An 11,304-nucleotide genomic window follows, 5' to 3' on the forward strand; every position below is an offset into this window, starting at 1 on the left:
TTGTGATGCCGTCTGTACTATCAACAGTAACAGCTGTAGAGGATGAGAACACTTTGATGAGGAGATTCTCTGATTATGAAACATTGCAGGTTTAAGACAAACATTAATGCATCCTCTGGACTCTGCATGCAACACTTGTAACTTGTATTGTAAGTGGTTCTAAAATGACATCACATACTTCTTTGTCAGCTTCTATTAAATATATATTTTCAATGGCATCATTTGTGTAGAAATAATTTAGTCGACCCTGGCTTGCTTCTTCCGGCTGAGTTCGTCTGGAGGAGCAAGAGGGGCTCTAGCCCCACCAGCCCAATGCAATGTGTATTGGACTTGAAACATTGAAATGCGCATGCTCAGAGTGTTTCTCTGTTGAAGACGGAGATTATTTTACTTCCTGGTGGGGCTAGCCCCACCGCGACCGCCATGGACATGTATGGTTCGTTCCACTACAGCGTCATTTCGTTTTTCACAGTTCATTGGCTGTAGGGTGAGGCAAGTGATGAGTCATGACTCGAGTGAACTCCCACCCCACTTCATGTGCCGCGCGCAAGAAGTCCGGTAGCGAAGAAGAAGGATAACTTTGCACACAAACGAAAACGAATCGACAACATGAATGTGGTAGATCATCTATTGGAGCACAGATTTGAAACCCTTAGTCTGGAGGAAAAATTAGAGGTAAAACGTCTTACGTCTTGTGCTCTTCAGTCTATTTATGTTTCTCCAGTCTTATATGTTCCCACTGCTGGCCTGCGCCTTGTCGTGGTGGCGAGTGGGGTTTAAACCAAGACAGGCCATTCTGAATCTTTTCTTGCACAGCTATTTTCTTGGATTTCTCCTCCAGGACACTGCTTAGGCCTATAGGAGGTGTACTCCATGGTAAAATGATATTGGGTTTTTATAGGAGCTCTTACAGCTGTTTGCAGTAGTATCATTTTATTCTGAGGTTTACGGAAGCTTAGTTTAAAGTTTAAAAACTATACTTTCATTCCTGCAATGTTTTGATTTCAGCAATAAAAGATTAAAAGCTGCACTAATGTACTTTATTAATTGAATATATATATCTGATACATGGAGAACAGTCACTTAGTTAAAGGCACCCAGTGCAACTTTCGAGGCAAAAATGAACATTAAATTTCTAGTCTTTTTTACACGCAGTATATTTCAATAACTCCATACCATTACATATCGACATTCAAGGAGCGAAGATGAGACGTCGTTGTGTGGTGAGAACTGATAGAAAATCGTAAACGAAAACGATGGGCGCCAGCTTCTTTATTTATTGCGATCTCACAAAAATAAACAGGATTCCAGTCGGCAATCCTCGGAACAAGACCGATGAGTCCCGAACGCTTCCGGAGATTCTAAAATGTGATCCTGTCACTGGTTCTGTTTGCCAATGCGCGAATTGTTTTCTAAGTGTGTGCATACTTTACGATACGCACCCACATTCAAATTTTGTACCATTTTGTACCGTTTTGTGCTGCTTTTTCTGCGCCCGTGGTTTTCTCATTTCTGTAAGGATGGCGCATCGTCCTCCCCGAGCAACAAAGCAGAAAGCCCTGGAGGGTTTTCACCTGATGGAGGAAGATTCCAGCAACGAGGTATGTAGAAAAGTTTTGTTTTCTAACTTTTGCGTGGACCGTAACGTTATGTGTTGTCATCGATCACCGGTCTCAACGGTCTCGACGTCACGTGTTCGGAAAACTCCGAGGCTTGCCGACTGGAATCCTGGGTTATTTTTTGTAGGTTACAATAAATAAAGAAGCTGGCGCACATTGTTTTTGTTTACGATTTTCTATCAGTTCTCACCACACAACGACGTCTCATCTTCGCTCCTTGAATGTCGATATGTAATGGTAGGGAGTTATTGAAATATACTACGTGTAAAAAAGATGCACTGGGTGCCTTTTTAAAAAACAAAAAGCATTAAAGTATATTTTTATTTGTAATGGTTGTGATGGCCCCAGTACCTGCCTGCTGTCCTGGCAGGTCCTTGTGGGTGTAGGGCTGAATAGAGAACGGGAAACACCAAGCCAGGGCTACAAACAGCATGGTAAGACCAATGAAGGAAGCTCAATCTCTATTTTGAAATACTTTAGCTTTTTTAGGAAAATTACCATTTTTATTTGTAATATATTAGGGCTGTAACATTTTCCAAAAATGAATTTCAAACAAAATTAAAATGCCCCATCATTTGTTTGGATGGATGTCTGTATGCCTCATCACAGGGGGATGATGTCAAAACTAGTTTCATAGATTTGTTAGAAGAAAACGCTACATGGCAGCATTGATTGATTAATGCCCAACAGGTGCGCAACCCGGCCCATAGCCCCAGCGAGTCTGCTCGGTTGCACACGGCACGCAAATGCGGCACACGGCGGACTCAATGTAACGAGCCCTCATTGAATGAAGCTGAAGTTATTATTTTGGTTTTTAAAATCGAAAATTTGCTTTATGTTTTCACCTGTTAGCGACAAAGGACTGAATCTGTGATTTAATGTGATATAGTTCAATTGAAGAAGATTGTCATGTAAGTTATTGTGTACCTAATGAGGTAAAACAATGGTGATTTAGGGTTAGGGTTTGTGCATTCATTCGTACAAAGACCATACATTCCTTTTTGAGACTCTGGTTAGATCAAGTACCCAAGCAATGTCATCTCATACAAAAAAAACACATAGTTGCATCACTTCACCACCAAGACACTAACATTACATGCTCCGATTTTATATTTGAGAATATATTCACACAATGACTTTATTACCAAACGCTAAAATAATTCCTCATCTCATCTCTTCAATTCCTTTTAATTCAAAGAGGGAGGGGGAATATGGAAGTATTGAACTGAATGGTGAATGGTGCAGTGGAGAGCAATGTTGGATAGCACTCTGGAGACCAGGGTTCAATTCCTGTTCAATTCCTGTTTAATGTATGTTAATTAACTAAAGGGTAAGTCTAATAAGTCTATAAAGTTTGTAATGATATTTCTATTGAACTGATTGATATAGCCTCCGACCTCAATATGATCCCAACCTCCATGGGGATGTTGAGAGAGCAGTTGGCTGACACTCCTGAGACCGGGGTTCAAGTCCAACCTGCTATGAACTGGGGTTCAAGAGTTACCTTAATGGATACAACTTATTTCTCTGTCATGTGAATGGTAAAGTCAAGTATAACCTCCAAGCATGCGGTTCTTAGCGTCTTGGTGGTGAAGCGGTCAGGGCTGTCGGTTAACGCTCTGTAGTCTCAGGTTCGAGTTCCCGTACACACGGCTAATAAGAATGACGAGCTTTCAGATACTATGTAGGTTCCGGTCAAGTATAACCTCCAAACACTTTCTGGTAAGCGTACAGGTGGTGAAGCGGTCAGGGCTGGTGGTTAACGGTTGGTTAACGCTCTGTAGAGTCCGGTTCGAGTCCCTGCTCACATGGCAACCAGAGGTACCTTAATGGATACATCTTATTTCTCAATCATGTGAATGGTAAAGTCAAGTATAACCTCCAAACAAGTTCTGGTAAGGGTCTTGGTGGTGCAGCGGTCAGGGTTAATGGTTAGTTAACGCCCTGTAGACTCAGGTTCGAGTCCCCGCTCACACGGCCACCAAGATAAGAGTACCCCAAGGTAGGCACACCACCACGTTGGCATGTACTGCAGAACCGCATCCCCCCCTCTCTGGGGGGGGTGGGGGGGGGTAAGGACTAAAGGGGTCTTGCTACTTGTGGTAAGGACTACTATTTTACTTTACTGCCCCCATTATGTGCAAGTAGCAAGTAAGTAAGCTACTTATTCCATCAGGGGACTTAAAGCCTGGGTCTAAGCGGTGAACAGAATCTAGGCTCAGCAAGAAAGGATGAGCAAATTCTTAATCCCCGTGAGCTGGGACTCGAACCTGTGTCTGAGTGTTGATGATTTGACGATTTTGTTGATGGCGGTTAGACTTGACTTTACAACACACATGATATAGAAATAAACATTAGAGATCAGTAGTTGGACTTGAACCCCGATCTCAGGAGTGTCAGCCAACTGCTCTCTCCACATCCCCATGGAGGTTGGGATTATATTGAGGTCGGAGGCTATGTCAATCAGTTCAATAGAAATATCATTACAAACTTTATAGACTTATAAAGTTTGTAATGATACAAACTTTATAAGTTTGTATCATCCACAAGCCGGATGATCCACAAGCCGGTGTTAACGAGAGTTTCAACTGCTACTTTGCAAAGAAAATGTTGCAGAAAAATCTGCAGCCTCATCACAGGGGGATGATGTCAAAACTAGTTTCATAGATTTGTTAGAAGAAAACGCTACATGGCAGCATTGATTGCTTAATGCCCAACAGGTGCGCAACCCGGCCCATAGCCCCAGCGAGTCTGCTCGGTTGTACACGGCACGCAAATGCGGCACACGGCGGACTCAATGTAACAAGCCCTCATTGAATGAAGCTGAAGTTATTATTTTGCTTTTTAAAATCGAAAATTTGCTTTATGTTTTCACCTGTTAGCGACAAAGGACTGAATCTGTGATTTAATGTGATATAGTTAAATTGAAGAAGATTTTCATGTGAGTTATTGTATACCACACAATGGTGATTTAGCCAATGGCCCACTGATGAAAGCCCTTCCATTTGAAGTTTGAAGACCTGAATAAAGTGCTTGGGACCCAGCTTCAAGTCTTGCTTATGACTGTTGTTTTTCAACCACAGTCATGTCGAATATAATGTCTGGCAATCTCCAGCGCTGTGGCGAGCTCCCGGGCATCAGCCTGAGGTCCTGGGTTTGAGTCACTTAACAATGTACCAATTAAGCCTCAATGCCTTGATGGGCGATTGCTCTTGGTTGGGGGGGGGGGGCTCTTAAATAATTTATTAGGAGGTTTTTTAGAGCATCCTCCAGTTTATCAAAAACATCTGGAGATCAGTCAGTTTATGAACGTTAATCTATTGAATCGAGTCCCAGAGCAAGCATTAGTACCGTGCACCCTCTAGTTATGTATGCGTCTAAACAACTGCATCCAAGGGTAAATGTAGTGTATTAGGGATATTTCCCAGTGTCACTAATATGAAAAGGCTGGAGATAAAATATAGGCCTTCCTAGACCTTCAAAAGGATATTTAAAGGGATACGCAGAGGTATATGAAAATTTGCCTCTTTTACCCAGATTGAGACGATTTGTTTAATCCCAAATTCATTGTGCGTCAAGAATGGGAATTCCCCGGGTTAGCCGTGAAATTTGGTTTTAGAAACAATGTCCTTCAATGTAATGTGACTTATAAGCTTTAGCCAATCTCACTGTCTTGGTGGTGCAAGTGAGAGAGCTGTTTGTTATCTGTTCTCGAGACGTGGGTTCAAGTACCCACTACTGCACTAACCTTGGAATCCTACTACGATTTTGAAAAATGTAAATGTCTAAAATGTCATTGACACGTATAACTTTCGACCATGTACTAGTAAGTGTCTCGGTGGCGCATGTGAGAGAACTGTTGGATATCAGTTCTGGAGTCCGGGGTTCAAGTCCCACCTGACACACTCTCCCATGGAACTACCTGACACACTCTCACCTGGGTCCCCCTGACATACTCTCACCTGCAATCCAGGTGGGAGTACAACATTTTTGTTAAAGTATCGGAGAAACTTTCATCAAAACGTCCCCTCCTCCGGGTGTTTGAGCTGTTGAGGATCTGTTCTGGAGTCATCGGTTTGACTCCTACGGTGGGGGGTCTTATGGGAACGACTCTCTGCTGATTGGGTCCATTCTCTCACACATTCATTTCGAATGACTGTCTGTGAGAATGGATGGCTGTGAATGAGTGCACTCATTCACAGTCATCCATTCTCCCAGACAGTCATTCCCACTCACCCATTCATTCCCAATGACTGTCTGTGTGAATCGATGGCTGCGAATTAACTTATTCACAGACACATCCATTCACACAGACAGTCATTCACACTCATCCAATCACCAGAGAGTGATTCTCACAAAACCCCCAATGGCAGGAATCGAACCGGTGTCTCCAGAACAGATCCTCAACAGCTCTATCACCTGCGCCACAGAGACACCGACTTAGAAAAGGAGAGAGTTCATTGTTGACCCTACAATACACATGACATTGTTGGCAAAAGACTCCAATCAAGGGGTGAGTGTTCCTGACGGGATTTGAACCCGGGTCATAAACACGACAGAAAGAACCGAACACATACAGCTCTAGCCAGTGCCCCACTGAGCAACTGGGTCAGACTTAATCAGAGTTCATAATTGACTTAACAATTCACAAGAAGCAATGTCGCGTGCAATTGAATATCAATAATATCACTCTTATTAGCCGTGCCTGAGGGGACTCGAACCTGAGTCCACAGAGCTTTAACCAACAGCCCTGACCGCTGCACCACCAAGACGCCCCAAGAGCATGTTTGGAGGTTATACTTGACTTTACCATTCACATGACAGAGAAATAAGATGTATCCATTATGGTACCTCTTGAACCCTGGTTCTGAGGGATGGTGTACACATCTAAGTTTCATTAATTAGTAAAGTAGTAACACATGAATGCGTCATGTTTAATAACCCAAACGATATTCCCTAACGTTCTTGATGGCCGTGTGAGCGGGGACTCGAACCTTAGTCTACAGAGTGTTAACACACAGCACTGACCGCTTCACCAGCAAGACGCCTACTAGCACAAGTTTGGAGGTTATACTTGACTTTACCATTCACATGATAGAGAAATAAGATGTATCCATTAAGGTACTTCAACCCTTGTTCTGAGCAGGGAACCCGAACCTACATAATGTCTGATAGCACATCATGACGGTCAGCATCTTATTGGCCGTGCGTGCAGGGACTCGAACCTGAGTCGACAGGGTGTTAACCAACAGCCCTTACCACCAAGACACCTAACAGCTCATGTTTGGAGGTTATACTTGACTTTACAATTCACACAGTCTAGAAATAACAGGTATCCATTAACGTATTTACTCCATCAGGGGACTTTAACCCTGTGTCTAAGCGGTGAACAGGATCTAGGCTCAGCCAGAAAGGATGAGCAAATTCTTAATCCCTGTGAGCGGGGACTCGAACCTGAGTCTACAGAGTGTTAGCCAACACTCTTACCGCTGCACCACCCAGACGCCGTCTAGAATTTTCTCGGACGATCTACTTGACTTGACAATGACAATTGTCAACTAGACAATTCAGCAGACTTAGAAATAATAGACTTAATTTAACACAATGCCATTGACATTCCCAGGACTTAAGCCCCAGTCTCCGGATTGAAAATCACAAGCTCTCCCTGCGGCACCAGACATTGAATTCAGATGTTCAGAGGTTCAGTAGATCAGAGGATATATATGACCTAACATTTTTAAATACATGACATAATTACAATATGCGTTTAAAGAACATCTCTGCTGCTTCTATTGTTTGAGTCCTTGTGTTTATTGTGTTCATGTAAGGGACTGTTCTTCTATTGTTTGAGTCCTTGTGTTTATTGTGTTCATGTAAGGGACTGTTCTATTGTTTGAGTCCTTGAGTTTATTGTTACATGTGAGGGACTGTTTTTCTGTTTGGTTAATAACGACTCAGCGGGTTCACTGAATGTTCTCTGTGTTCAGCAGAGGATCAATTTACACTTTAAGTTCGGGGGTTCACTGAATAAAAAGCACAATAGAGGCTTCGTCTACATCTCATAATTCTTTTTTTTTTTCACCCTGAGCAAGTTTGAATTCTGATCATAGAAAATTGAGAGAAAGGACTAGTGTTTGAAACGTAAACCAGGAAACAAGGAGAATCCTTGAGAAAGAAATCGAGTCCTAAAACACCAAAATGTCGTCAGTCTCTTATTTATTTTTTCACAATTTAGCAAACTTTGTACGAAAATAAAGTGTTCATGTCTGCAACACACGCCATAACCCTTTGGTGTATAAGGTACATATTGTGTTTGTTAAACACGCGTTGGATTAATTTCATGATTTCACTTTGTTCAGTGTACAATGATTTCAACACTTTTTTTTCCTAACTTTTCTGTATTCTTATTAAAAATAATGTGTGATTCATGTACTTTTTAAATAACCATAACGTGCTCAATTTTCAACCGATTTTCAAACAGTTTGGTTTGTTATAAACGTCAGAGATGTAGGTTTGACAGCACACACTTGACATACATATTTGAATAATTGTTAGGTTCTAAGAAAAATAGAATAATGTTCTAAAATAGGTACAAGATTTCCCTTTACAAATATACATTAAGAAAGGCTGCATGTTGAAATCCCCACCCTGTACAGAGATGTATTCAGGTAATTATAACCATGTGTTTTTATATGAAATGAACATTAAACAGAACAGATAGGTGCAATAAATACACACATGCACAAGGTATTCATGTTATTTATGTTAAATCAATATATGGGCTACTAAAACTCAGCAATCTATTGTGTTGGTAACTTCACTCAAATCTATCTACAGTCAAGTATGCATTTAGACAAATACGATAAAATATGAATATAATATGTGCAACCTTTGTGGCTGTTGAAGACACACTGAAGGCAGGATGCCACCATAGGTTTGCAGAGAACTATGTACAATATGCACACTGTAGGCATGATGCCGCCATAGGTTTGCAGAGAACTATTTACAATATGCTTAAGATATATTAATTATTGTCAACATTTTCAATCAGTATTTAAGATTAACCACACTAAAAACAATAAAAAGGTGTCCAAAATTCCATTTATTGATTGTGTTAACGTTAACAAACATTCTAAAAAGCCTTGTGTCAAAAACACTCTAGCAACACTATTATGTCATACTAGCCCCACTGTTCCTGTGTAACAGGACCTGTATTATATATACTTCCACCAAGTAACTAACGATTATCCGAAAAATAAGTCATAATATTGTAATATCCTACAGGTGAAAGGTGATCCCATGGGTTCTTGTTTCGAGAGTTCGCAGATTAACGCATCCGTAGGCTGCACAAAAGTCTGGCATATTCACTTTTTGGCATATTCGCAATTTCCTGTAGAATTCATAATGTAACACAAACCCGATTGGAAATCATGTGCAACTTCAGTTTAATGATGTTCAACTTAAATTATATTGAAAATAGTATTTCTGCCTCTCCCATCGATGTAAAATTACTGGGTAGCTAGTAGCCTACGTGTGATACACAACTAAGCTGCACGATGAAGTCGTTTTTCGAAGAGAAAAGATGCAATTTAAACATGTTCAAGCATCCCGAATTATAACCACGTTAATAACGTTTGTAAGAAACCTAGCCGTTTGTAAATCCATCAGAGTATTAGCGTTTGTGCAGATCACTGACTTACGTCCGCTACAACAGATTCCACCAGAAAGCTTTACTGTGGTAAGATGGCGGCCTATGGTGACGTTCTGGACGCCGCCGTAGGGCATCTAGTTAATCTATGCCATCAACAGCGTGTCTTCTTTCAATCCCCGTTTATCCATATCCAAAGCCGAAACTCATTGCAAACATTTTGTTCATCCGTTTGTCCGAGGAAATACAACACCAGCAACTCTCACGACCATTGGCGGTGGGTCAATATGGGGCGCTAGGGCACCGCCCCTCCGTGAAATATTCACTTGAATATATCTGTCCAACTATTAATAAACTATTACCATTACGAAATAAATCAACAAAATACATAGCGTTTATTCTCGATTAATTGTGTGACATGCTTGTCACTGCCAGCAACAATTTAAACGCGTCTGAACGTCAATGATTTGGAGATCATTGACGACAACAATTACACTCAGAACTCTACCGCGGGGCATGTTGGGAAGAGATTGCGGCGGCGGATAGCAACCGTAATATGAAGGCTGCAATATATGTAAGGGATAATGTATAGAAGGCCGGTCATTATCAGGAAAATAAGTAACTTCATAATAATGAAATAACTTCACACGGTGTGCCCTTTTATAATTAATTTGTTACCAGCATTCGCAGTGTTGATCAGCAGATAAATAGTCCACCAAAGACGTTGACGTCGCTTAGCAACCGAGTACGCTTCGGATACTGGACTACTTGGGGGTGCTACGAAAGACTAGCCTGGTCCTACCAGACCATCGTACTTCATTTCAAGTGAAATGAAAATTGAGCGGAAGTAGGTAGGGTGGCGGTGCCAGGCTAACGAAAGACGGCAGAAATTCCACTTTCCTTGACAGCCGGAAGTTGTGAAGGCCCCATGCAAGTGAACGGAGCGTTCCACGGCATTGAGAAGAGCCGTGTTATAAAATATAATATTATATATATGAAGAGAATGACTTACTTATTTGTAACAAAATAGAACAACTGAATAATATTTTAATGTGCGAAAGTGATGATTACCGTTGCTGCTTGCTGTGAATTGATTGGTTGATTCGTAGTAGTATAGAACAAAGGGCTTCTGTATGTGCCACACTCACGGCTCAAGCAGAGAGGTGATAGAGCCTTTGCCATTGCTGCTCCACGTCTGTGGAACCAGCTCCCCCTGGACATTAGATCCGCCCCCTCCATTTCTGCCTTCAAATCTAGGCTAAAAACCCACCTCTACTCCCTGGCCTTCCTTGCCCCTTGACCTTTTAGCCTACCTCCTGTTCATGTCTGTGTGGTATGCCCTGGAAATTAATGTTCCCCCTTTGTATTATTATGACCTCTATGTATTGTTGTGTTGTTGTATTTTATTCACTTTTTATCTTTATTTATTATTATTATTATTATTGTTATTTTTAATCATCATTATTATTTTTATTATTTTTATCTTATTGTACAGCACTTTGGTCAGTGTATGCTGTGTGTAAATGTGCTCTATAAATAAAACTTACTTACTTACTTACTATAGTATTATGTTTTGTGTCAAAATGTATTAGCCCCTGCTATAAACAATTTTATAGCAGGGGCTAATTCATTTAATCATAATTGTCTGGCGCCGCTACTGGTCATGTTATTCATGTTGATCGGCAGAAGGTATCATTCTAGTCTCACCATCCCTGACTTAGTTAAAGTCAGCGAAATATGTGGTGCCAATATGGAAGAGTTTTGAGAAAATCGTAGAATACGGACAACAAAGAAATAACGTCAGTGGTACACTTATGTTTTTTTTGGGTCAATTTTTTTTGGCCTCCAAACTTCCCCAAAATCCTAGCATTGTCCCAGTGTCGGGAAGCTGGGATGGAAGTAAGGAATTGTTTGGAGAAAATATATATAAATGGTGGAACAATGTACAGTGGTGGCCACGACATCAAAGTACTGGCATCCTTTAACTACATCTATACATAAAAAAACACAAAGTCTCAAACAAACCAAAAACACAAC

This window comes from Gadus morhua, chromosome 17, assembly GCF_902167405.1.
Source record: "Gadus morhua chromosome 17, gadMor3.0, whole genome shotgun sequence".
NCBI lineage: Eukaryota > Metazoa > Chordata > Actinopteri > Gadiformes > Gadidae > Gadus > Gadus morhua.